We start from the raw sequence: 24,651 nt of genomic DNA on the forward strand, positions 1-24,651 counted from the left end.
TGTAAATATTCTGATGCATCCTCCCAGATTCTGTCCATGCGTGTGTGCACGATGGCCATGTGTACACTTGCAATTCTCTGTACAAGATTAAGACTGTACTCTGCAGTTTTATATCCTGATTTTGTCACTTCTTATGTAATTTTCCAGGTTATAAACTGCTATTAACCACGTTTTGGGGAGGTTTTGGGGTATGGTTTGTATACCCACCCGGTACTAAATTCAGAAAGGACGAAAGGGTCTACAGCAAAAACAATCTTTTCTCCATCCCATCCCTCAGCCACCATTTCCCTCCCTTGGGGCAACTATGATTACCGTTTCTTGTGTCCCAAATAATCTTTTAAAATCATGGAGCAGATCATGTCACTCCCCTACTTAAAACTCTCTGATGGCTTGCCATCACCCTGCAATAAAATCCAGGCTCCTAATCAGTCTTACTCTCTGGCTCTCCTCTGATTTCTCTGATTTCTCCAGTCTCTCCTCTCCAGCCACATAGCTGTTGCCCCTGTTCTGGCCTTAGGGGGTTTCATTTGCTATTCCCTCTGCCTGCAATCCCCCGTCTCCAGGTCTTTATGCAGCTGGCTCCTCACCCTTCAAGGCCTGGGCTGAGCTGTCCTCTCCCCCAGGTGGCCTTCACTGGCCTCCCAATCTAGGGCCACCACTGCCTGACCTACATATGTTTTCTATCACATCACCCTGTGGTATTTCTTTCACATTGCATGTCATAGTCTGATAGTCTTGGTTACTTAAAATTATTTACTGTCTGTCTCCCCACAATAGAAAGACGCCTCTCTGAAGGCAGGCACGCTGCCTGTCTTGTTCTCCCCTGTTATCCCACTGCGTAGCACAGGCCCTGGCACATAGCAGGTGCTCAACAATTTCTGTTGAAGGAGTGAATGGGTGACTGCAGTGCCGGTTGTCATAACTAAAAACTGCCAACTGCAGGATCGCCAACACGAACAAGCAACCTTCTGGCCATCCCCCCGCCATGCCTGGGGTGGAGGTTGGAGGGTCTGAGAAAGGAGGACAGGAGCCTGTTGTCCAAGGCAGTGTGGCTGGACAGCAGCACCCTGTTCTTCCTCCTGGTTCCTCAGCTCACCCCTTACCTCTGCTATGCATTTGCAGAATCCCGAATCAGACAAGGAACTTGTGACAAACCCAAATTCCTAGAAAATCCTCCAACTGCAAGTGGAAAGTTGGAGGTGACACTTTTGCCCCTCACCCCAAATCCCACATCCAGTCTACCCAGGCAGCTGTGCTATTCCATGTTTCCAAGTGAGTCCAGCAGCAGGAGACACAGACGATACCCAGGGAGCACGGCTCCTCCTGGGACAGTCCCAGCCCATCCCACCTGATTCTTCCCCTGGGCCCCTGACACCTGGGCTCAAATGCACATCCAATCCTGATCCAGCAGCCCAGGCTGAGGATGCTCAAGGGACACCCTTTTGGAGACACTTCCTGGGACCTGATTTCCATGGAGAGAACACTGCAGTTGAGCCAAGATTGATTTTTAAGAATGAGGAAGGGAGGGAATGAAATGCTTTCACAAAAATTGTGAAGGGAGGGAGAAAGGAAGGAAACAAGAAAAAGAAAAAAGACTCAAGAAGATGGCAGTAGACAAGGAATAAGAAGGATAAGTTTGATCTGAGGGGCTGGAATCAGGAAAGGGTGGGAGAGAGTACAAGATCTCCTCCTCTCCAGAAGTGGGCGATATTATAATTGATTAGTTGAGCACAAACGCCAAGTGCTCTTCTGGGCTCTATATAAGGTCAGTTAAATAATAATGGCAATAACAGCTAATATTTATCTAGCACTTATTATGTACCAGGCACTGTTCTCAGTTTCACTTTATTAAGGCTTTTAATCCTCAAGTCAACCCCTTGAAGCGTTCATATTAACCCTATTTTATGGCTGAGGAAACTGAGGCACAGAGGTTAAGTTAAATTGCCCACAGCCACACCGCCAGGGGCATCCGGGATCTAACTCCAGCTCCAGGTCTCTTAACCACTAGGCTATATTTGGCCCTCAATGATCCAGGTAGGTGGGTCCCTACCCTCCTGGAGATCATGCCTTCCAAACCAGTATCTCCCAAACGATCACGACATGCCAGTTTCAAAGATGGCTGCTTACTCTACCCATTTCGCATGCGGGAAAGTCCGAACCCACGCTGCCCATCGACGGGGAACTGGAATCCAAATGTGCTGAATCCCAGCATCTTGCGAGGTGCTTTCTAATGAAGCACAGTAGAAACAGGGATCAGCCTCAGGCCCTGACTCCCGACTGCGCCGAGGCGCGGATTACGGAGCCGGGGAGCCGGGGAGCCGGGGAGCCTGGGAGCCGGAGAGCAGGAGCTAGCGGGCTGGCGCCGCGTCGGACGGGTCCGAAAACAGAACCGCGGAAGGCAGGGAGACGGCCCCAAGCCCAGGGCAGAGAGCAGAGGGCAGAGAGCGGCCTGGCTCGACGGAGAGCGCAGCCCGGCCAGAACCAAGCTTGCCTCCCAGGACTGCGAAACGAACAGAGTTATGCACCCATCTTTGAAACCGGCATGTCGTGATCGTTTGGGGGATACCGGTTTGGAAGGCATGAACTCCGGGAGGTAGGGACCCACCTACTTGGACTACTGAGAGCTAAGTACAGCCTAGTGGTCAAGAGCCAGCAGCATCGTCTCTGGCCGTCTTTGGCCAGACCCCTTCACCAGCGCCAGCGCCAGCGCCGAGGCGTCCTGCCCGGAAATTCCCAGAGAGTCAAAGCAAACTTCCCAGGAAAACTCTTCGGCTTCCTCCAAGCCTCTGTCACCGTGGCGGCTGCCAAGAGCGCCAGCGGAGTCTTTGCAGCTGCCGCGGGCCCTCCAGGGCGGGAGCCGCCGCTCCAGCGCTCGGGGTCCTCCCGGAAAGGTCCAGGGCTGAAGTTCAAAATTCACTTCCCGCCCAGGCCCGGCTCACTGCCCCGCCCGGTACTCTCCGGCAACCCCCACGTCTCTTGCCCTCTCCAGCTCCAGTTAGTCCTGGAGCGCCTCCAGCCTGAAGACCCATGCGGGCAGCTGGGCGAATCCCGCGGGCGATCCCTGCGCGCCTGGGGACTGGAAGCAGCCAGAGCCGGCGCACACACACAACCTTGTGTGTGCGTGTGTGTTTACGTACGGAACGCGCGGGCTGGGAAAACAATGGCGAGCCGCTGGGAACTGAGCGACTACCCGCTCCGCATCTCCCTACCCCTAGGCGCGATCAGCGTTTGCAGCGGAATCGGGATGAAAAGGCTCACCTACGATATCCCAGGGCGGGAGGTGTGGGTAGTAAAAAGCAGCCTGGGGTGGGGGTGGGGGTGGGACGGGAGCAGCCGGAGCAGAAAACAAACAGGATGCGGCGCCAGTCTGGTCCGCTGGGGAACGACCCTGAAACCGTGGCAAGGGGCGCGCGTCTGTCCCCCAGCACCCCACACAACCATGGCGGAGGAGCTCTGTGCCTCGTCGCAGGCACCTGAGCCCCACGCAGGACGCGCGCAGCTCGCCTCGGCTTCCCACTGAGAAATCCTTGAACTAGGCGCATAGTCGGGCTAATGAGAAAGACCTAGTCCTCCGCAGTCGGCGAGGAGCGGGTTGGAGGTGCACCCTAAGCTCGACCCGCGTGGTGAACGCGCGCGCGCGCACACACACACACAAATACACACACACACACACAGCCACGCACTGCCTTACAGGCTGCCACCCCTCTCCACAAGGACCCAAGTCGGCCAGGGAGGAGCCGCCTCTGCCCAGCGTTGTTGGGGGTAGGTGAGGGTCCGTCCCTCCTCGAAAAACTTTGCACGGGGTGGAAACTCGCAGGGAAGAGAGCTGGTGGGTGCCCAGAAACGTAGGGGCGCAAGTGTCAAACTTCAGCGGGCTGGGGAGATGGGCGCGACGGCGCGATCATGGCGCGGAGGGGTGCACTTACTACTCAGCCAGGCGCGGGGCTCGGGGCTCGGGGCTCGCGGCTCCGCGCTCCTGCTCCAACTCCGTGCGGTCCTCGCGGCTGGCAGCCTAGGCTTCCCGCTCACATGCCCCCGCGACACCGCGGGCGGGCCGGGTTGGTGAGGCTGGGCTGGGAGGGGGCACGCCCCCCGCCGTCGGCCGGGGAGTCGCTGCGGACCCACGGCCACCCTGGGTCCGCGCCCCACCGGGGGCCGCCGTCCCGGGCGGCGAGCTTGGTTCCGGCCGGGCGGCGCCCTCTCCACCGAGCCAGGCCGCTCTCTGCCCTCTGCCCTCTGCCCTGGGTTTGCGGCCGTCTCCCTGCCTTCCGCGGTCCTGCTCCGCCACTAGTCCGACGCGCAGCCGGCCGGCCCGCCCTGCTCTCCGGCTCTCCGGCTCTCCGGCTCTCCGGCTCCACGCTCAGCGCCTCGGCTTGGTTCCGAGTCAGGGCCTACGAGGCTGACCGCTGAGCTCTGGGCTCAGACCCGGGCTCGCCGGTTCTGGACCCGGGTTCCAGGACCCGTGCTCACACAGTTCAATTCCAAGCCGGGACTGGAGCAGGGCGCTCGCTGCTCGCTGCTGCGAGGCTACTGGACAGCCTAGAGGAGAAAGAGGGAGGGAGACTGAGAGCGCGCAGGGGGAGGGGGGAGGAGGGAAGGAGGGAGGGTGGGGACATGCAGAAGAAGGGAGGGACAGAGAGTTTCCTCCTCCTCCCTGCAGCCGGGTCCATCCAGGCATCAACAGCTGGAAACCTCTGTTGGAAAGGAGAAAGCTTAAGGTTTCCGGGCGGCGGGGGAGGGTGGAGGTGGAGTGAGGGGGTGTAGAGAAGAAAAGAAAGAAGGATTCTGCCCGCTCCCACTGCCCAGGTATGCAGATCGCTACAGAGAATCTTCACTCCTTAAAGCTAGACCTAAGAAGTTACTTACTGGTCCAACTCCAAGCCTCCTAACCCCTCCAGACAGATAGCCTGAACTCGGGGTTTTTAAATAACCCATTTATCTGGGAACCTGATCTCGGCCGGGCGCGGTGGCTCACGCCTGTAATCCCAGCAATTTGGGAGGCCGAGGCGGGCGAATCACTAGGTCAGGAGATCGAGACAATCCTGGCTAATATGGTGAAACCCCGTCTCTACTAAAAATACAAAAAATTAGCCGGGCGTGATGGCCCGCGCCTGTAACACCCGTACTCGGAAGGCTAAGGCAGGAGAATCGCTTGAACCCGGGAGTCAGAGGTTGCAGTGAGCCAAGATCGCGCCATTGCACTCCAGCCTGGGCGACAGAGCGAGACTCGGCTCAAAAAACAAACAAACAAACAAAAAACCTGATCTCACCTGTAGGTAGATGGATACCTGATATCTCCAACTACTCCCTAATCCTGTCATTTGCAGCCTCTCATATAAATCTCTTATCTTCTCCTGTCCCATTATATGGGAAGGTGGGGGAGAATGCAGAGTTGGTTTCCGTTCATTCAACATATTTATCAAATGTCCACATGTGACCGGGCGCAGTGGCTCACGCCTTTAATCCCAGCACTTTGGGAGGCCAAGGCAGCATATCACCTGAGGTTAGGAGTTCGAGACCAGCCTGGTGAAACCCCCTCTCTACTAAAAATACAAAAATTAGCCGGGTGTGGTGGTGCATGCCTGTAATTCCAACTACTGGAGAGGCTGAGGCAGAAGAATTGCCTGAACCTGGGAGGCGGAGGTTGCAGTGAGTGGAGAACGCACCACGCACTCCAGCCTGGGCGACAGAGTGAGACTCTGTCTCCAAAAAAAAAAAAAGTCTACATATGCCTGGCTTACCTGAGTGCTGGGGACACGAAGACAAATGAGACAGTGTCCTTCCCTTTCTGGATTCTGATTTTGTAAAGGAATGGGTGAATATACCATTGCAGTGAAGTGGAGAGGGCTAAGATAGGACAGGTAAATGGGTCCTGGGCCACCAAAGACACTGGGGTATGGGGACTGGAACCAGAGTCTTCTTGGGGGAGATGGCATCTGAAATGGGTCTTGGAAGGACCTGTGGGTGTAGGGCAGATTAAAAGAGTGACAATCATGGACCTACTAAGAAGTCTATGCCCACAGTGTGGGTGGCCAGTGTGTTCAAAGGTGATGGTCAGCAAGGCTCTCAAGGCCTTCTAAGGACTCATCCTTGCCCACTGCTTTGCCTGGCTAACTCTTTTCATCTTTTAGGTCTCAGCCTAGACATCAACTTTCCCTGAAGCCTTTCTTGATGGCCATATCTGGGCCAGGTGCCCCATCTGTGGGCTCTGGAAAAATCCCCACTTGTAGATAATATGGTAACCATTCATTTGTCTGTCTGCCCCGCTGGACTGTAAGCTCCGCAAGGGCAGGGATGTATCTCTCCAGTGTGCCTAGCCAGGGATTGAGAAAAAGCATAAATACTTATTGATCAATACTTGTTGATGGAAGGAAATGGGGAGCCACTGAAGGATTCTAAGCAAGGCCTCAGATGCCATCAATCTAGCTGGAGATAGGAAGGAGGCCAGTGGCCAGACAATAACAGTGACCAGGGTAAAAATGATGCAGGCCTGAGCTAAGCTGGGAGTAGGAGGAATGGAAAGGAGAAAACAGGTGGGTATAAGAGAGTGGGAGAAGCCAACATTAAGGGCCTGATGTTTGGGATAACTATGGATGAAGCCATCCTAGAAACCATGAAAGGGTTACCCAAGTTGCCAGATGTAGTGGCTCATGCATGTAATCCCAGCACTTTGGAAGTCCGAGGCAGGCGGATCACCTGAGGTCAGGAGTTTGAAACCAGCCTGACCAACATGGAGAAACCCAGTCTCTACTAAAAATACAAAATTAGCCGGGCGTGGTGGTGCATGCCTGTAATCCCAGCTAATCGGGAGGCTGAGGCAGGAGAATTGCTTGAACCCCAGGAGGCAGAGGTTAAGGTGAGCTAAGATCACGCCACTGCACTCCAGCCTGGGCAACAAGAGCAAAACTCCATCTCAAAAAAAAAAAAAAAGAAAAGAAAAGGTTACCCAAGTGCCACCAAGACTTTCCTCCTCCCATACAACATGCCTGTGTTTTCCATGTATCTGGTTGTTTTTCTCTGGCCCCTGATCATCTTCACGGAGGCACCTTGACCGTGGGTCCCTCCCTGTAGCTGTCCTTAGTAACAGCAGATTGAGAGAGGAAGAGCAAAGATCAGCCCTTCCAAACACTGCCACCAAATTAAGGTATAAAGTGTCTCCCTACTGGGTCTTAGACACAATACTATTTTCCTATATGATATCTACTTGTACCTTATCCCAATTCTGTGAGGTTGGTGTCATCCCCATTTTATTTTATTTTTTAATTTAATTTAATTCCATCTCTTTGCAAGTCCCTGAGTACCTGGAATCCCATTCTAGAGATGAGAAAAATGAAGCTCCAGTTAGTGGCAAGAGGAAGTTATCTGATTGAAGATTCTACATTTTCTCTACTACCGCACCATTTCCCAGGAACAACTATCAAATGTACATGATTTAACTCAGTCAGCCTCTCCTTGAAACACTCACTTCATGAGTCCACAGTCTCCTGAGTCCTCCCACCTCACTGGCTGCTCTTTCCCAGCCACCCTTGTTTATGTTCCCTCCTCCATTCTGGTCTCCAGGTGGGCATTCCCTGTGGGCTCTCTCCTGCACCCCATTTTCCTCCTACCACCTCTCCCTAGGTAAAATTTTGTCCTTTTCCATAGCTTTAAGTACCAACTATGTGGTGATGATTCTCCAAATTATTTAATATCCAAGACTATTATCCAACCACACACTTGATGTTTCTACTCAAGGGCCTCACAGGCATTGTAACCATAATGGGCCCATTGCCTGAGGGCCTGCAAGTCAATACACCAACTACCAGGGTTGCAACAGAAAAAAAAAATTTAAACGCAAGGCTGAACAAGGAAAGGAGAGAAAACCTCAATTCTGTTTCTCCAAAGAGTTGGGGGCTAGGGATTTTAAGGGGTCTGGAGTGGGCCGAGGTATGGGGATCACTGTGGATGAGTTGAAGAGTATGGAGAGTCAGGGAGATGGAGAAACTGCATTCTCATGCTGATTACTCTCCTCTGTGAGGGTCTTCCAACTGGTGGCATCAGCCATTCTGCTGGAACTCAAGAGCTAAAAACATCTTAAGCAAATCTTAAACAAAAGCCTTATGATTCCAACGTCAGTGATCCTATCTATAGGAACAATAGGGATGCAAATCGATTCTTCAACAAAAGCCTTATGATTCTAACATCAGAAATCCTATCTATAGGAACAATGGGGATGTAAATGGTCAGTATCTGGTTCTACGGGACTTTTAGCAACAAGGAAGTGCGTCAAAGTGCAACCTAATTAATGCTTTTTCTTTCTTTCTTTCTTTCTTTTTTGAGACAGGATCTTGCTCTGTCACCCAGGCTGGAGTGTACTGGTGAAGTCACGGCTCACTGCAGTCTCAACCTCCTGGGTTCAAGTGATCCTTCCACCTCAGCCTCCCAAGTAGCTGGGACTACATATAAAGGCATGAGCCACCCTGCCTGGCTAATTGTTTTTCTTTTTGTGTAGAGACAAGGTCGCGCTATGTTGCCCAGGCTAATCTCAAATTCCTGGGCTCAAGTGATCCTCTCACCTCGGCCTCCCAAAGTACTGGGATTACAGGTGTGAGCCACCGCACTTGCTCATTAAGGTTAAATTATAACTGTATTTCTGTCCAGAACCTAGCGTGTAATACTTGCTAACCCTGTGAGGATGGCTTCCACATCCTAACCCTAACATTGAACCTTTAATCATCATTCCCAACCCAGTACCATCTTCTTTCCCATCCAGTAAATGGCATCACCACTTACCTAATGGCTCAAGTCAAAAACCTAGCCATCATCTATGATTGTTTTTTACTCATCTAATCAGTTTAATGAGTCATTGGCCTATCTCCAAAAATATATCCCAATCCATCCATTCGTCTGTCTTTACCACCCCACCCTAGTCCAGGCCACCATTACCTACCACTCAGATAGACTACAACAGTCTCACCTGCAGTGACATCATTTCACTGAGGCTGCTTACATCTGCATGACTTTAATATTTGTTCCAGAAATTTCTTCCCCAGGAAGGTAAGAATGTAAACCAGTAAATAACTTCATTATTTCCTTCAGGAACTTCCTGAAAATCAATGTATCTGAACAATAGACTGCTCAAACAGCCCTCTTCTCGGAACAACAGTTTGCTTAACTGGGCAAACTAGTAGCTTATCAAACAATTGTTTATTCTTCAAGACCCTCCCTTTACCATGTCCTCCAATCCTAAACTGTTACAAATTTTGCCAAATCCCAATCAGATCCCCATATTGAAAGATCTGCCTTGAACTAGACTTCAAACCCTATAAAAATCTTTACACCTGGAAAGTTCTTCCCCAAACCCTCCTCTTCCTAAAGTGGGCACCTTTTCACCCTCTTGTCTCAACAAAAATGTCTCTTCTCTCATCTCCCCCTTTCCTCCCATATAAAATCATCCTCTACCCCATCCCACCTTTATCCTGTTTCTCAGCCCTGTTTGCTTCCTTCATAGCACTTACCAGAGTTGCACTTATTTTATCTGTTTTCTGTTTTCTTGTATTTTTCTGTTTCTTCTTTTCTTTTCTTTTCTTTTTTGGAGACAGAGTTTCTCTCTGTCACTCTGGCTGGAGTGCAGTGGTGCGATCTCTATTCACCACAACCTCCGCTTCCTGGGCTCAAGCAATTCTCCTGCCTTAGCCTCCTGAGTAGCTGGTATTACAGGCGCACGCCACTACCGCCTGGCTAATTTTTTGTACTTTTAGTAAAGATGGAGTTTCACCATGTTGGCCGGGCTGGTCTTAAACTCCTGGCCTCAAATGATTCACGCACCTTGGCCTCGCGAAATGCTGGAATTACAGTTGTGAGCCACCGTGCCTGGCTTCTTGTATTTTTCCTGCTTCCCTTTAGACTGTAGGTTCTGTGAGGGGGGACCTTGTCTGCTCTAGTCTCCGTTTAATGTCCAGAATACCTGCTGAAGGAAGGACTCTGCTTGGCTTCCGGGAGTGGGGGCTCCGAGGGCTCCCATCTGATTTGTGTGTGGCCATAGCCTGAAACACAGGTGAGGGTTGCGGTGCCCAGATGTGCTGGGTTTCTGATTTTCCCTTTAACCTCCAAGGTTAGAGACAAGATGTAAAATGCAAATGCCCTTGGGAGAGATAATAAAAGAATTAAGTTCACAAAATGGTGTGAATTACTTTCCTCAAGCACCAGAGTGAAAGCTCTGAGAGAAAAAGCAAGAGCCCATGGGTTGAGAACAGGAAGAAGCATAGTGAAATCCTGGTCTCACTGCTCTGCTTCAAGACGGTCCTGCCTGTTCCCTCACCCACCCCCACCTAACCCAGGGCCATTTTCCCTGCAAAGCTTAGAAACAGGGTGCTTGTAGGTCGGGTCAGTCACGTCAGGGTAGGCCCAGCCTCATGAGGTTTGTCTGGTACCAACTCTTCATCCTTCTGTCTGAGCAAGTGCTTTTCCACATCTCTATAACTAGAGATGTGAGTCAGAGGTGCACCACTCAGGGGGTCTTGCACCATGGCACAGCCCGTGGGGCTTCTTCTCAGAGGCAAGCACTGCCTTCAGGCTGACCTGAGGTGGGCTTCTATCCACTTCTACTTGGGCTTTTCTAGGGAGTCACACTCAGGTATGGAGCCCATCAAGAAAGTAACAGATTAAGTCACAGCTGTTTTATTTGCCTATCAGAATCTGACAGTACAAGATCTGGAAGGAATCGGCCTTCCAGAACCATCTCCTCTAGCTCCCTCTTTGTGCAATAGAGAAGACTGAGGCAAAAGGAGGAGGGATAGCTCACTCCAGCCTGCACACTACACACGGGACTCCCTGAAGTTATCAGCCGCTCTGTGAAGACCGGGACAGTTCCTTTCACAGATGAGGAAAAAGATACTCAGAGAGGGGAGGAAAATTTCCCAAGACCACACAGTGAAGGGGCACCATCGGACATCTGGACCCAGGTTTTCTGGTCCTCAGATCCATGCTTTGTCCAGCATACCATGCTGCCTTGCTGCTTGTGGGATTTTCTGGTCCTTGGAATCAGAAACATATAATAAACAGCAGCTGAGTAGTATTCCGTACCCTAGATTCTAGCCTAGACCCTAGAAGTAGAAGCAGCTGTCTGCTTTCCATATGCCAGTCAGCCTCCTGTTTCTTGAGTGGCAGACTTTCTCCCAAGGACAGAAGACCCAACCCATACCACCACTCCTTAACACGCAGGCACAGAAACATGCAGGGACTCCACTCAGTGTGTGGGTTCAGCTAATGTTGGTGACTTGAGTCCTTTTTACACACACACAGACACACACACGCACACTTCCAGAGCTTTTCCACTCCATCTTCACGTGTTCAGCTGCCACAGGAAATGAGCTTGGGAAGAGGGCTGGAGTAGTCATTCTCACCTCCAGGGCTAGTGCACACTCTCTGTGAATGTAATTATCTGGAGTCCTAAGTGTAGGGCCAACAATCAGGCCGCATGTCTTCCTGATCTACTTGGAATGGGGGCAATGCAAAGACAGGGCCACTTCCCCCCGCGAGGACGCCCACACGCGTGCGAATACGCACAATGGTGGTTTTTTTTTCATTCTCTTCTGTCTCTTCCCACAGAGAGGGGCCACTGGGCCCCACCAGAAAAGGCAGGTGATTGAGGGAGGAAGGAAAAGACATGCGGAAGGTGTTTCGCTCCCAGAAGCCCGCGCCATTTAGAAAATCCTGAGGCCGTCTCCTCAGTCTCTTTTCCTCCCCACCTACCACCTGGCTTACAGTGTCCCACACTCACCCCCAAACTTTTTTTAAAGCCCTCTTTCCTGCCTTGAGGAGACCTAGATCCCCATCCTGGGAGGGACTGGTGACAATGAACAAAGGCACCATGGAGTAAAGACAATTAACAATCCAGAAAAGAGGGGAAAGAGAGGCTTTGTTCTGGTCTCCATGGCAACAGCGGGGCGGGGGAGAGGGGAGGATGAAGGAGGAGGAGGAAGAGAAGGGGCATCCAGAGAGGCTGATACTTTCACTTTCCTTTCATCCCTCCCCTCTCCGCCCCTTTGGGTTTCTGCCAGGGATCCCAAAAGAAACAGGGCTGGGACAGGCCAAGTCTGAAGGCTAGAGATTAGAGGTGGGCAACTCCAAGATTCATGCCTTAGTTGAGAACTCACTGGGGAGTTAAGGCTAGACAGGAAGCTCTGGGGACTGAATCAAAAGTATTTGAGCTCTTCCTCCTCTTTTTCCAAAAGGCTTACCTTGTGCCCAAGAACTGTACCCAAAGATTAAGTCTCTTCCCTGGATGGACACCTCACGGTCAAAAAACTTGGTCGCTTCTGCATCCCTTCTCATCAGGATGTGGTGAAAAGTGAAGACAGGACTGTCTACACAGCTTGCAGGATCCGGTACAAAATAAAATGTTCCAAAATTAGTCCATGCGCGGTGGCTCACACCTGTAATCTCAGCACTTTGGGAGGCTGAGATGGGTGGATCACTTGAGGCCAGGAGTTCAAGACCAGCTGGCCAATATGGTGAAACCCCATCTCTACTAAAATTACAAAAATTACCCTGGCATAGTGGCATACACCTGTAGTCCCAGCAACTTGGGAGGCTGAGGAGAAGAATCACTTGAACCCAAGAGGTAGAGATTGTGCCACTGCACTCCAGCCTGGGCGACAGCGACCCGTGAGACCCTGTCTCAAAAAAAGAAGCAGGAAGGAAGGAAGGAAGGAAGGAAGGAAGGAAGGAAGGAAGGAAGGAAGGAAGGAGAGGAAGGAGAGAAAGAAAAGTAAGGAAGAAAGAAAGATAAAAAAGAAAGAGAAAGAAAGAAAAGAAAAAACAGAGGGAGGGAAGGAGGGAAGGAAGGAAGGAATGAAGGAAGGAAGGAAGAAGAGAAAGAGAAAAGAAAGAAATAGAAAGGAAGAAAGAAAGATGAAAGAAAGAAAGAAAGAGAAAGAAAGAAAGAAAGAAAGAAAGGAAAGAAAGAAAAGAAAGAAAGAAAGAAAAGAAAGAAAGAAAGAAAGAAAGAAAGAAAGAAAGAAAGAAAGAAAGAAAGAAAGAAAGAAAGAAAGAAAGAAAGAAAGAAAGAGAGAGAGAAAAGAAGAGGAAGGGAAGGAGGGAAGGAAGGAAGGAAGGGAAAAGAAGGAAATGTTCCAAAATTGTTAAGAATTTCAAGATGGCAAAAGCAGAGCACCAAGTGCAGGGCCCTCTGAGCACTGTGTACAGGTTGCACATCCATAAAGCCAGCCCTGTCAGGAGGAGCTTGGGGCTGGGCTCTGTCTGCCTGCTCAATGTGTGTGTGCATGCCTGTGTGTGCGTGTGTGTGTGTGTGTGAGAGAGAGAGAGAAAGAGAGACCTCTCCACTGCACACATTTCTGAGTGTGCGCTATGGTCTAGATGATGGTGTCCCCTCAAATTCATATGTTGAAACTTAATCCCCACTGGGATCCCATTACGATGTGAGACCTTGGAGGGGTGATTAGCTCATGAAGGCGGACTCCTCATGAATGAGATTAGTGCCCTTATGAAAGAGGCTTGAGGGAGCTGTTTGCCCCTTCAGCCATGTGGAGGACACAGATGGTGCCAGCTATGAAGACTGGGCCCTCCTAAGACCCTGAATCTGCCAGCATCTTGATCTCAGACTTTCTGGCTTCTAGAATTTTGAACAATACATTTCTATTGTTTATAAATTACCTAGTCTAAGGTGTTTTGTTAACAGCCTAAATGGATTAAGACATTCACTTTTGGAGCAAGAGAGAAACCAAGTACAAAAAACCCATTCCCAAGGGTAGGGTGTTCTAGTAACCAGTGTTGACCAGCTATCCCAGGCTTCCCTGTTTGGAAAAGGCAGAGGACGGTGAGATGTACAAAGCTCCAAAATCCTGCTGAAGAACTATCAGGTTTCTATCCTAGGGGATTTAGAAAACACCTTCAATCTCACAAGGTGTTGCTCCCAGGAACAGAAGTTTCTTGGCATGAGCAGCCAAGCACATCAGGCCTGGCCTCGTGGGTGGGCCTCTTCATTAGCCATAGGAGAACAGACCTCCAGAACATTTCTTGCTCTCAGCAAACCTAACATCATAAGAGAAAATGGGTTAAGGACTCTAGAGACCTGTCCTTCTAGGGCTCAGCCTCACTGCCCTGTGGGTCCAAGTGAAATAAAAAATATTACTCAGAAACTAAAATCAAGGGGGAAAAAAAGTCAGTTGTGTCGGAGGCCCCAAATCAGGCAAGGAAAGAGGTCAAAGATCCTGCTTTCTGCCCTCACCTCTCTGCCCAAAGGGATCCTCCCAGGGACTTCTTACAAGGCTGCTGTTATGGGCTGAATTCTGTCCTCCTCTACTCCACAAATTCACGTGTTCTAACTCCCAGCACCTTAGGATGTGATCGTATTTGGAGACAGGGTCTTTACAGAGGTAATTAAATTAAAATCGGATCATGAGAGTGGGTCCAAATCCAATGTGACTGGTGTCCTTATAAGATGATATTTGGATGCAGAGACATACAAAGAGATGCTGATGCGAAGAGTCACAGACAGAAGACAGTCATGTACAAACTAAGCAGAGAGGCCTGGAACAGGTATTTCCCCCAGAAAGAACCAACCTGCTTACACCTTGATCATGGATTTCTACTCTCTAGAATGTGAGAAAATAAATTTCTGTTGTTTAAGCCACCCTGTCTATAACAGTTAGGGGCACCCTAGCAAATTAATATATAGAGACTTAGATGCTGGGAAGTCTGCATAGCCTTAGGTTGCCTGGACTCAAAGAATGCATCTGAATGAGGGATATGTTTGTACTTATATTGCAGCATTATTTTAACTTGAAGCAAAATTGATCTATTACTCCCTTCCCTCATAGCTCAGTCTTTTAAATTTTTTATTTCTTTTGGTATTGGTTGAATACATTTTATTGTTTTAATCCCTTTAGTCTTTTTATTTTTCTGGTTTTAATGATTTTACTTATCTCAGTCATTTTTAATCTCTGTTTTGTCTTTCTTCTAGCTATTTTATACTATTTTCTTTGATCTCATCTTATCTTCTAGATTTATTGTTATTGTATTATCTTTTTATTCCGCATCTTTTATTTCTAACCTTTGCCTTGTCATGTCTTTGTTCTATCTTTTAATTTCTTTTTAGCTTATTAGGTTTATTTTTAGTTCATATTATCAATTTATTGCCTGCCGCCCTCTTTTTTTTTAACTGTTTTTACCATCTTTTTTATTTCTTCTTAGTTTACTTTATCTTTTTATTGACTGTTGTATTAGCTTCCATTTTTTACTGTTTTCAATTCTCTCTGCTTATTAAATGCAGAGGCTGGAAACACAGCCCTCAGGGGAGAGCTTTGAGGCTAACACAGGCCCCAAGTGGAGGAGGAGGCTGGATGCCCTCTTTGCCTTCTGGAGTGGGCCCTCCCAACCACCCCTTCTGGACGCTCCATTTGCACCAAAGCTGGCCCCTCCTGTCTATAAGGATTAATCTGTGTAATATAAGAGATCTTGGGAAAAAACTCCATCAGGAAGATACGTATTGTGAAAACCCATCTGAACTGCTGGAACAGCCTGGCTTTCTCACATCATATGCCATCGAATTGCTCTATGTGCATCTGAAATGTACCATCACTGGACATTAGACAAACCTATAAAAAGAGCATATTACTTGTCAGGGTGGGTGTGGTAGGTAGGAAATTTCACTTTGGGAAGAGCTCTCAACATACCTCTTTAGGTTTAATTTTAACAACAACAACAACAGGAACACAGTGGAAGGCCTGGTACGGTGGCTCACACCTGTAATCCCAGCACTTTGGGAGGCTGAGGAGGGTGGATCATAACGTCAAGAGATCAAGACCATCCTGGCCAACATGGTGAAATCCCGTCTCTACTGAAAATACAAAAATTAGCCGGGCGTGGTTGTGCTGTAGTCCCAGCTACTGGGGAGACTGAGGCAGGAGAATCACTTGAGCCCAGGAGGCAGAGGTTGCAGTGAGCCAAGGTTGTGCCACTGCTCTCTAGCCTGGAGACAGAGTGAGATTCCATCTCAAAAAAAAAAAAAAAAAACTAAAACAAACAAACAGAATACAGTGGACTGGATCCTTGCAGCACAAGTTTTGGGAGGAAGCGCAGTGAAGTATTTTCTGGAATTCTTCTTACATCTAGCTGCCTCTCATTTATTCATTCACCTGATAAATATGTGTTGGAACCCTTCTATATGCCAAAGCTCTGCTAGGCAAAGAAGACAAAGTGCTGACCAAAAAGAGTGAAGCTCCTTGCTATAATAAAGTTTATAGTCTAATAAAAGGATGTTTATCTATTACCAATCTTATTTGCCTTCCTTTAGGCAAGATTACAGGAGGTTCTTATGTCATAGATTGGTAATTGTCCCCAGGTATCTGTTTTTTCCTTCTAGAATAATTTAAGTCTTAGCTAAGAAAATAATGATAAGTTAAAAGGTTGCATATAGCCGGGTGTGGTGGCTCACGCCTATAATCCCAGCACTTTGGGAGGCCAAGGCAGGTGGATCACCTGAAGTTGGGAGTTTGAGACCAGTCTGACCAACATGGAGAAACCCTATCTCTACTAAAAATACAAAATTAGCCAGGTGCAGTGGCGCATGCCTGTAATCCCAGCTACTTGGGAGGCCGAGGCAGGAGAATCGCTTGAACCTGGAAGGCGAAGGTTGTGGTGAGCCAAGATATCCTAGCCTCCCTTGCAGCTAAGTACGGCCATGTCTCTAGGTTCTGCCCTATAGGAACATAGGCAGAGGGCTACTTGCTTCCTGGTTTGGCCCTATAGGACCTAAACAGAGGGATGCATACTTCCTGGTTCTACTCTATAGGACCTGAGCATAGGGATATATGCAACTTCCTGGTTATGGCCATTAAAGGAAAGGGTATATTCTGCCCATTCTCTCTTTCTCCCTTCTGCTGGCTGGAATGCAGGCATGGTGGCTGGAGCTATAGCTGGTATCCTAAGCCAAGAAATGAGAAAAGGGCATTGAAAATGGGTAAGGGCCAGACACAGTGGCTCATGTCTGTAGTCCCAGTAGTTTGGGAGGCTGAGAAGGGTGGATCACTTGAGGTCAGGAGTTCAAAACTAGCCTGGCTAACATGTCAAAATCCTGTCACTACTAAAAATACAAAAATTAACTGGGTGTGATGGCATGCACCTGTAGTCCCAGCTACTCAGGAGGCTGAGGCAGAAGAAATGCATGAATCTGGGAGGTGGAGATTGCAGTGAGCTGAGATCGATGCCACTGCACCACTCCAGCTTGGGCGACAGAGCAAGACTCTGTCTCAAAAAGAAAAAAGAAAAAAGAAAAGAAAAGAAAATGGGTGAGGAATCTAGGTTCCTGATACCATGGAGCCTCCATAAAGCCCTGTAGTGCTTATTTTTGGACAATTACCTGAGAGACAAATAAACGGCTATCTTGTGTAATCCACTGTGACATTGGCCTTTGTTACTGCACCTGAATCAGTTCTCTTTAACATGTAGTTCTCCCTGAAAAAATCTTCTTTTATTTTGAGAGCCAAGGAGTACATGGCAATCCTTAAATCATATCCTTCTAGAAAATAATTAGATATATCCCTGCTGGGTATGTAGGGCTCTGTAGGTAAGAGCCCTTCCTTGTCACCAGGGTGCATGATGGTGGGTGATCTTCCACACTTCATAGCTCGGCCTCTGAGTCCGCACAAGCCTGCTGATTGTGTTCTGTTCTCTTCAGTCTCAGAAAAATTAGCAGGATTCTTAGCACCTGTCCAACTTTTTTTGTTTTTGTTTTTTTTGTTTTTTGAGACAGCCTCACGCTGTTGCCCAGGCTGGAGTGCAGTGGCACCATCTTGGCTCACTGCAACCTTCGCCTCCCAGATTCAAGCGATTTTCCTGCCTCAGCCTTTCAAGTAGCTGGGATTACAGACATGTACCACCATGCCTAGCTAATTTTTGTATTTTTAGTAGAGATGGATGGGGTTTCACCCTCTTGGCCAGGGTGGTCTCGAACTCCTGTTCTTAAGTGATCCACCTGCCTTGACCCCCCAAGTGTTGGATTACAGGTATGAGTCACTTGGCCTACAGGTTCCCACTTTAAATATATTTTTCATGACAGACTAGCTATGCAAGCTGAAGAATCTATTCTGTTAAAAGCAAACTTTCATCAATGAAATATATACCCATAGCCATATGACCCCTGCACCCCCAATCAACAACATGATTCCTTTCCAAATCTTCAATCATTGGCTTAGAACTCCAAGTTAGCCCTTAAAATGTTTACTTCCACACTACCCAGTCACATTTTCAGGGATTTCTTCAGCTGTTGAAGGTAACTCCCAGAGCCCTGCCCCTCTGCAGACAGAGGTTGTCTGCAGATTCCTTCACCACAGAATACTCTGTTGAACCTAACACTGTGAATTTGGCCTTGCTCTTTTACTCAATAAGATGACAATAGCTCCTCATCCCCCACTCACCTCTGCCTTATTCATGGCTATATCCCAGTCTCTAGAATAAGCAATGTAAGAGTCATACTCCTGCATAATTCCAAACTGCCAAAGGATACATCCTTCCAGAAGATTTTTTTTTTTTTTTTTTTTTTGAGACAGAGTCTTGACCTGTTGCCCAAGCTAAAGTGCAATGGCATGATCTGGGCTCACTGCAACCTCCATCTCCCAGGTTCAAGTGATTCTCCTGCCTCAGCCTCCTGAGTAGCTGGGACTACAGGCACGTGCCACCACGCCTGGCTTATTTTTGTATCTCAATAGAGACGGGGTTTCACCATGTTGGCCAGGCTGGTCTCAAACTCTTGACCTTGTGATCCGCCTGCCTCGGCCTCCAAAGTGCTGGGATTACAGGCGTGAGCCACCTCGGCCGGCCGACAATTTTTTGAAGTTGCCTTCTAATATCTAAGATATTTCTCCCAGCAAGGGACTGGATTGGGTTCTCAATAAAAACTCCCATTACTTTTTTTTGCTTGTTTGTTTTCTTTTACTGCATATGTGTAGGTCTAACCATTATTTTTTATTTTAGTATATAATAGTACAATATCTTTAAAGGGGACAAGATTCTAGGAAATAATTTCATTTCTAAGAATTAGGACTTTTTCCTTACAGTTCTGTGTAGAAAATGAGGCAAAGATGGATTGACCATTTTAATCTCAATGCCACTAAACTTCCAGATTCTTTTTTTTTTCCAACTGATTCTTGTTTATTATTGTAACTTAAAATAAGAGAATCGAGGCATGCTGCTAACCTCAGATATTATCCAGTGATTTTTTAAAATTTTTCTGCCTATAAAATTTAACTCTTTTTTTTTTTAATATACTTTAAGTTCTAGGGTACATGTGCACATCGTGCAGGTTTGTTACATATGTACACTTGTGCCATGTTGGTGTGCTGCACCCATCAACTCGTCGGCACCCATCAACTCGTCATTTACATCAGGTATAACTCCCAATGCCATCCCTCTCCCCACCTGCCTCCCCATAATAGGCCCTGGTGTGTGATGTTCCCCTTCCCCAGTCCAAGTGATCTCATTGTTCAGTTCCCACCTATAAGTGAGAACATGCGGTGTTTGGTTTTCTGTTCTTGCGATAGTTTACTGAGAATGATGGTTTCCAGCTGCATCCATATCCCTACAAAGGACACAAAGTCATCCTTTTTTATGGCTGCATAGTATTCCATGGTGTATATGTGCCACATTTTCTTAATCCAGTCTGTCAACTTCTAGATTCTTAAAATTGTAGTCAGCCCATAAAGATATCTGTGGTACTAAATCTCCAGGATGGCCCCCAGTGATCCCCCTCTTGGTGTTCATGTCCTTACTCTTGAGTAATCCCTTTCCATTGAGTGTGGGCTGGACTTTGTGACTCACTTCTTTTTTTTTTTTTTTTTTTTTTGAGATGGAGTCTTGCTTTGTTGCCCAGGCTAGAGTATAATGGCACGATCTCGGCTCACTGCAACCTCCGCCTCCTGGGTTCAAGCAGTTCTCCTGCCTCAGCCTCCTGATTAGCTGGGATTACAGGTGCCCGCCACCACACCCGTCTAATTTTTGTATTTTTAGTAGAGACGGGGTTTCACCATGTTGGTCAGGCTGGTCTCAAACTCCTGATCTCAAGTGATCCACTCTCCTCGGCCTCCCAAAGTGCTGGGATTACAGGAGTGAGCCACTGTGCCCAGCTATGACTCACTTCTAATGAATAGAATAAGGCAGAAGTTACAATGTGGGATGAACCAGGTCATAAAATGCAAAGTGGCATTTCAATCATTTGCTGTGGGGTAAGCTGCCCACCATATCAAGCAGCTCTGTAGAAAGACCCACATGGCAAGGAACTGAGGCCTCCTGCCCACAGCCAGGTGAGTGGAATAAGATCCTCTAGGCCCAGACAAGTCTTCAGAGTCTGCAACCCCAGCCAATAGTTTCATGAAAAACCTCATGAGAGACCCTGAACCAGAATCACTCAGCTAAGCCACTCCCAAATTCCTGACCCACAGAAACTGTGTAAGATGAAAAATATTTATGAAGTCACTAAGTTTTGGGGTAACTTGTTATGCAGCAATAGATAAGGAGATGATAGAAAAGGATGTCAATATCGCTAAGATAACTCTACAACTTCTTTTTTGTTTATTTGTTTGTTTGAAACGGAGTCTTGCTCTGTCACCCAGGCTGGAGTGCAGTGGTGCGATCTAGGCTCCCTGCAACCTCTGCCTCTGGGTTCAAGTGATTCTCCTGCCTCCGCCTCCCCAAGTAGCTGGGACTACAGGTGCACACTACCACGCCCAGCTAATCTTTGTGTTTCTGGTGGAGACAGGGTTTCACCATGTTGGCCAGGCTGGTCTTGAACTCCTGACCTCAGGTGATCCGCCCACCTCAGCCTCCCAAAATGCTGGGATTACAAGCGTGAGCCACCTCTCTTGGCTGATAACTCTACAGCTTCTAAATATATTTACCGTCTACGGATGAGATCAGCCACTTGCAAAATAGAAAATCAATAAATGGGAATCTGAGAGAATATTTATTCTTTGGAAAGCATGATTGAATCATCTGCATAATCTGTGTTTTCCCAATCCTCATAGACACTGAATTAGCTAATTGATTAATTAGTGGCTGCTTGAGACTTGCATTGCTTTCCATTGGCTTTATTTAGACAAATTTTTAGTAGATTCACAAACCTCTTTCTGGAGTGAAAAAGTTATTTGCCTGGTGGACCTATTTTAGATGTCTTCTTTGAAGTCTTCCCTGAGCATCCCCTGCCCCCATCCTCATCTTCACATCATCCATCAGAGTTTGAATCACTTTCTCGGTGCTTTCATGGCACTCTGAGACTACCTCTGCTATGGCACTTGTCACTGCATTGACTGAGAACTTGCTACTTCCCTCATTAGGTTGGAAGATTTTTGAAAGCAAAGGCTGCAATTTATTCATCTTTGGTCTTAGAACAGCCTCTGGTCCGTAGTATAAGCTCAACAAATATATCTAACATGAATGAATAAGAACATATTAATGAAGAAAGGAATGAATACATGAATAAATGAATTGATCATAGACGAAAGCTAAGTGGCCGGAGGAAAACCACTTCCGCCTCTGAATTTCTGTTCACCTATGAAATGAAAGGGGTGGACAAGATTGTGTCTAAGATCCCTTTTAACTCAAACCTTCTGTGATTTATGATTGGAGATGGGAGTAGAAGCCTATGCCCTTCTATGGCCTTCAAAAAGCAATACTAGGGAGAAAATAATAAAGACAAGAGTGGAAATCAGTGAAATAATAAACAGACCAACAATAAAGAAAATCAATGAAAGCAAAGGCTGTTTCCCTGAGAAGATCAATAAAATTGATAAACCTCTAGCTAGATTGATCAACAACAAAAGAGGAAAGACAAAAATACCAATATCAGTAATGAAGGGTTGGGAACATATCACTTCAGATCCTACAGACATAAAAAGGATTAAAAGGATTAAAAAGGAGTATTATTAACAACTTTATAGAATAAATTTGGCAACTTAGATAAAATGGACAAATTACTTGAAACACACACATTACCAGAACTGGCCCAAGAAGAAATAGAAAATCTGAATAGCCTTCTATATATTAAAGACTTGAAGCAGTAATTTTTAAAAACTGACAAAATTCTGTCAAACACTTAAAGGTGAAATAATCCTAATCATACATCAATTATTTCAGAAAACAGAGAAAGAAGGAACATTTCCCAATTCATTTTTACGAGTCCAGTATTACCCTGATACCACAACCGAAGATATTATAAGGAGGCTGGGTATGGTGGCTCACTCCTGTAATTCCAGTGCTTTGGGAGGCCTAGGTGGGCAGATCACATGAGATCAGGAGTTCGAGACCAGCCTGGCCAACATGGTGAAATCCTGTCTCCACTAAAAAACACAAAAATTAGCCAGGTGTGCTTTGGGAGGCCGAGGCGTGCAGATCACCTGAGGTCGAGAGTTCAAGACCAACCTGACCAACATGGAGAAACCCCATCTCTACTAAAACTACAGCTACTCAGAAGGCTGAGGCAGGAGAATCACTTGAACCCAGGAGGTGGATGTTGCAGTGGGCAGAGATCGCACCATTGCACTCCAGCCTGGGCGATAGAGAGAGACTCTGTCTCAAAAAAAAAAAAAAGAAAAGATAGTTTTGGCTGAAAGGGGTGGCCCATACCCATAATCCCAGCAATTTGAGAGGCCCAGGTGGGAGGATTGCTTGAGTCCAGGCATTTGAGACCAGCCTGGGCAACATAGTGAAACCCCATTTCTATTTAAGAAAAAAGATTTTTTTTAAATTAAATTAAAAGAAAAAGACATTTCTTCCTTTATTAGCTGTATGCCCCACATTTCTATATTACCCCACTTGGTCTTGATGTATTATTTGTTTGTGTATCGTGGGGTTCTATTTGCAGAAATTTTGTTAAATCTTTTATGCTGACATTCATGAGGAGCATTAGTCCGCAGTTTTCTTTCCTTCTAATTTTTTTTTTTTTTTTTTTTTTTTTTTTGAGACGGAGTCTTGTTCTGTTGCCCAGGCTGGAGTGTAGTGGTGCAATCTCAGCTCACTGCAACTGCTGCCTCCCAGGTTCAAGCAATTCTCCTGTCTCAGCCTCCCAAGTAGCTGGGATCACAGGCATACATCACCACACCTGGCTAATTTTTTTTTTTTTTTTTAGATAGAGTTTCGCTCTTGTTGCCCAGGCTGGAGTGCAATGGCACAATCTCAGCTCACTGCAACCTCCTCCCGGGTTCAAGTGATTCTTCTGCCACAGCCTTCCGAGTAGCTGGGATTACAGGCATGTGCCACCATGCCCAGCTAATTTTCGTATCTTTGGTAGAGATGGGTTTCACCATATTGGCCAGGCTGGTCTGGAACTCCTGACCTCAGGTGATCCACCTGCCTCGGCTTCCCAAAGTGCTGGGATTACAGGTGTGAGCCACCACACCAAGCCCAATGTGGCTTCTTTATAACGTTGATGAGGAAAATAAATCAGTTCCAGATAGAAGCCATTGTCTGCGTGGAGCTTGCACATTCTCTGCATGTTTTCATGAGTTTTTCCAGGTACTCCGGTTTCCTCCCACATTCCAAAGATGTGCACAATGAGGTTAATTAGTGTGTCTAAATGACCCCAGTCTGTGTGAGTGTAGGGGTGTGCGTGAGTGAACCCAGTGATGGAATGGCAACCTGTCCATGGCTGATTCCCACCTGATGCTCTGAGCTGCTGGGACAGGGTCCAGCTGCCTGCAGCCCTAAACTGGAATAAGCAGGTTGGAAAACGAATGAATGAATATAAATTACTATAAAATAAAAATTCATCCAGTCTATGACAATTATAAACATGCATGACAATAAATGATGCAGTTCTAAAGCACACAGTGAGCCTGAAATATTTGTTATCGTTTTTTTTGTGTGTTTTTTTTTTTTTTTTTTTTTTTTTGAGATGGAGTCTCACTCTGTCACCCAGGCTGGAGAGAAATGGCATGGTCTCGGTTCACTGCAATCTCTGCCTCCTAGGTTCAAGTGATTCTCCCACCTCAGCCTCCCAAGTAGGTGGGACTACAGGCACATGCCACCACACCCGGCTAATTTTTGTATTTTTAGTAGAGACAGTGTTTCACTATGTCTGCCAGGCTGGTCTCAAACTCCTGACCTTATGATCCATCCACTTTGGCCTCCCAAAGTGCTGGGATTACAGACGTGAGCCACCATACCCAGCCTTATTTGTTTTTTAATGGTGTGGTAGTTGGAGATGCTCCCTAGAATTTTTGCTTTTTACTTATTCCTTGATTTAACCCACTACCGCTATAGCTGCCATCACTGACTGATTTACCAAATATTGGGTAAACAATTATCTTACTTGTTTTTATTGACCTTTCTTTTATATTTTTAAAATTTTTTACAAGATAACATCTAATTTTTAAATGTCTTACTATTTTTTATTCTTACAAACATCATTATTATTATTATCATGAGACCAAGTCTCACTCTGTCACCCATGCTGGAGTGCAGTGGCAGAATCTTAGCTCACTGAAACCTCCACCTGCCAGGTTCACGCAATTCTCCTGCCTCAGCTACCCGAGTAGCTGGGATTACAAGTGCGCACCACTGTGCCTGGCTGATTTTGTATTTTTGGCAGAGACGGGGTTTCACCATGCTGGCCAGGCTGGTTTCAAACTCCTGACCTCAAGTTATCTGCCTGCCTCAGCC

At 47.2% G+C, this 24,651-nt stretch overlaps 1 protein-coding gene across 5 annotated transcripts in view; it reads right to left on the reverse strand.

Annotated features, from left to right (window-relative positions):
- SOX13 (SRY-box transcription factor 13) overlaps nucleotides 1–4,549 on the reverse strand; it is a 58,644-nt gene extending 54,095 nt beyond the window's left edge. For all 5 annotated transcript variants that reach the window (XM_007988849.3, XM_007988848.3, XM_007988846.3 and 2 more), the window contains exon 1: nucleotides 3,927–4,549. The gene's annotated coding sequence lies outside the window, so the exon portion shown is untranslated. The remainder of the gene's footprint in view (nucleotides 1–3,926) is intronic.
- Between the last annotated feature and the right edge of the window lie 20,102 nt (nucleotides 4,550–24,651).

The sequence above is a fragment of the Chlorocebus sabaeus genome, chromosome 25, assembly GCF_047675955.1.
Source record: "Chlorocebus sabaeus isolate Y175 chromosome 25, mChlSab1.0.hap1, whole genome shotgun sequence".
NCBI lineage: Eukaryota > Metazoa > Chordata > Mammalia > Primates > Cercopithecidae > Chlorocebus > Chlorocebus sabaeus.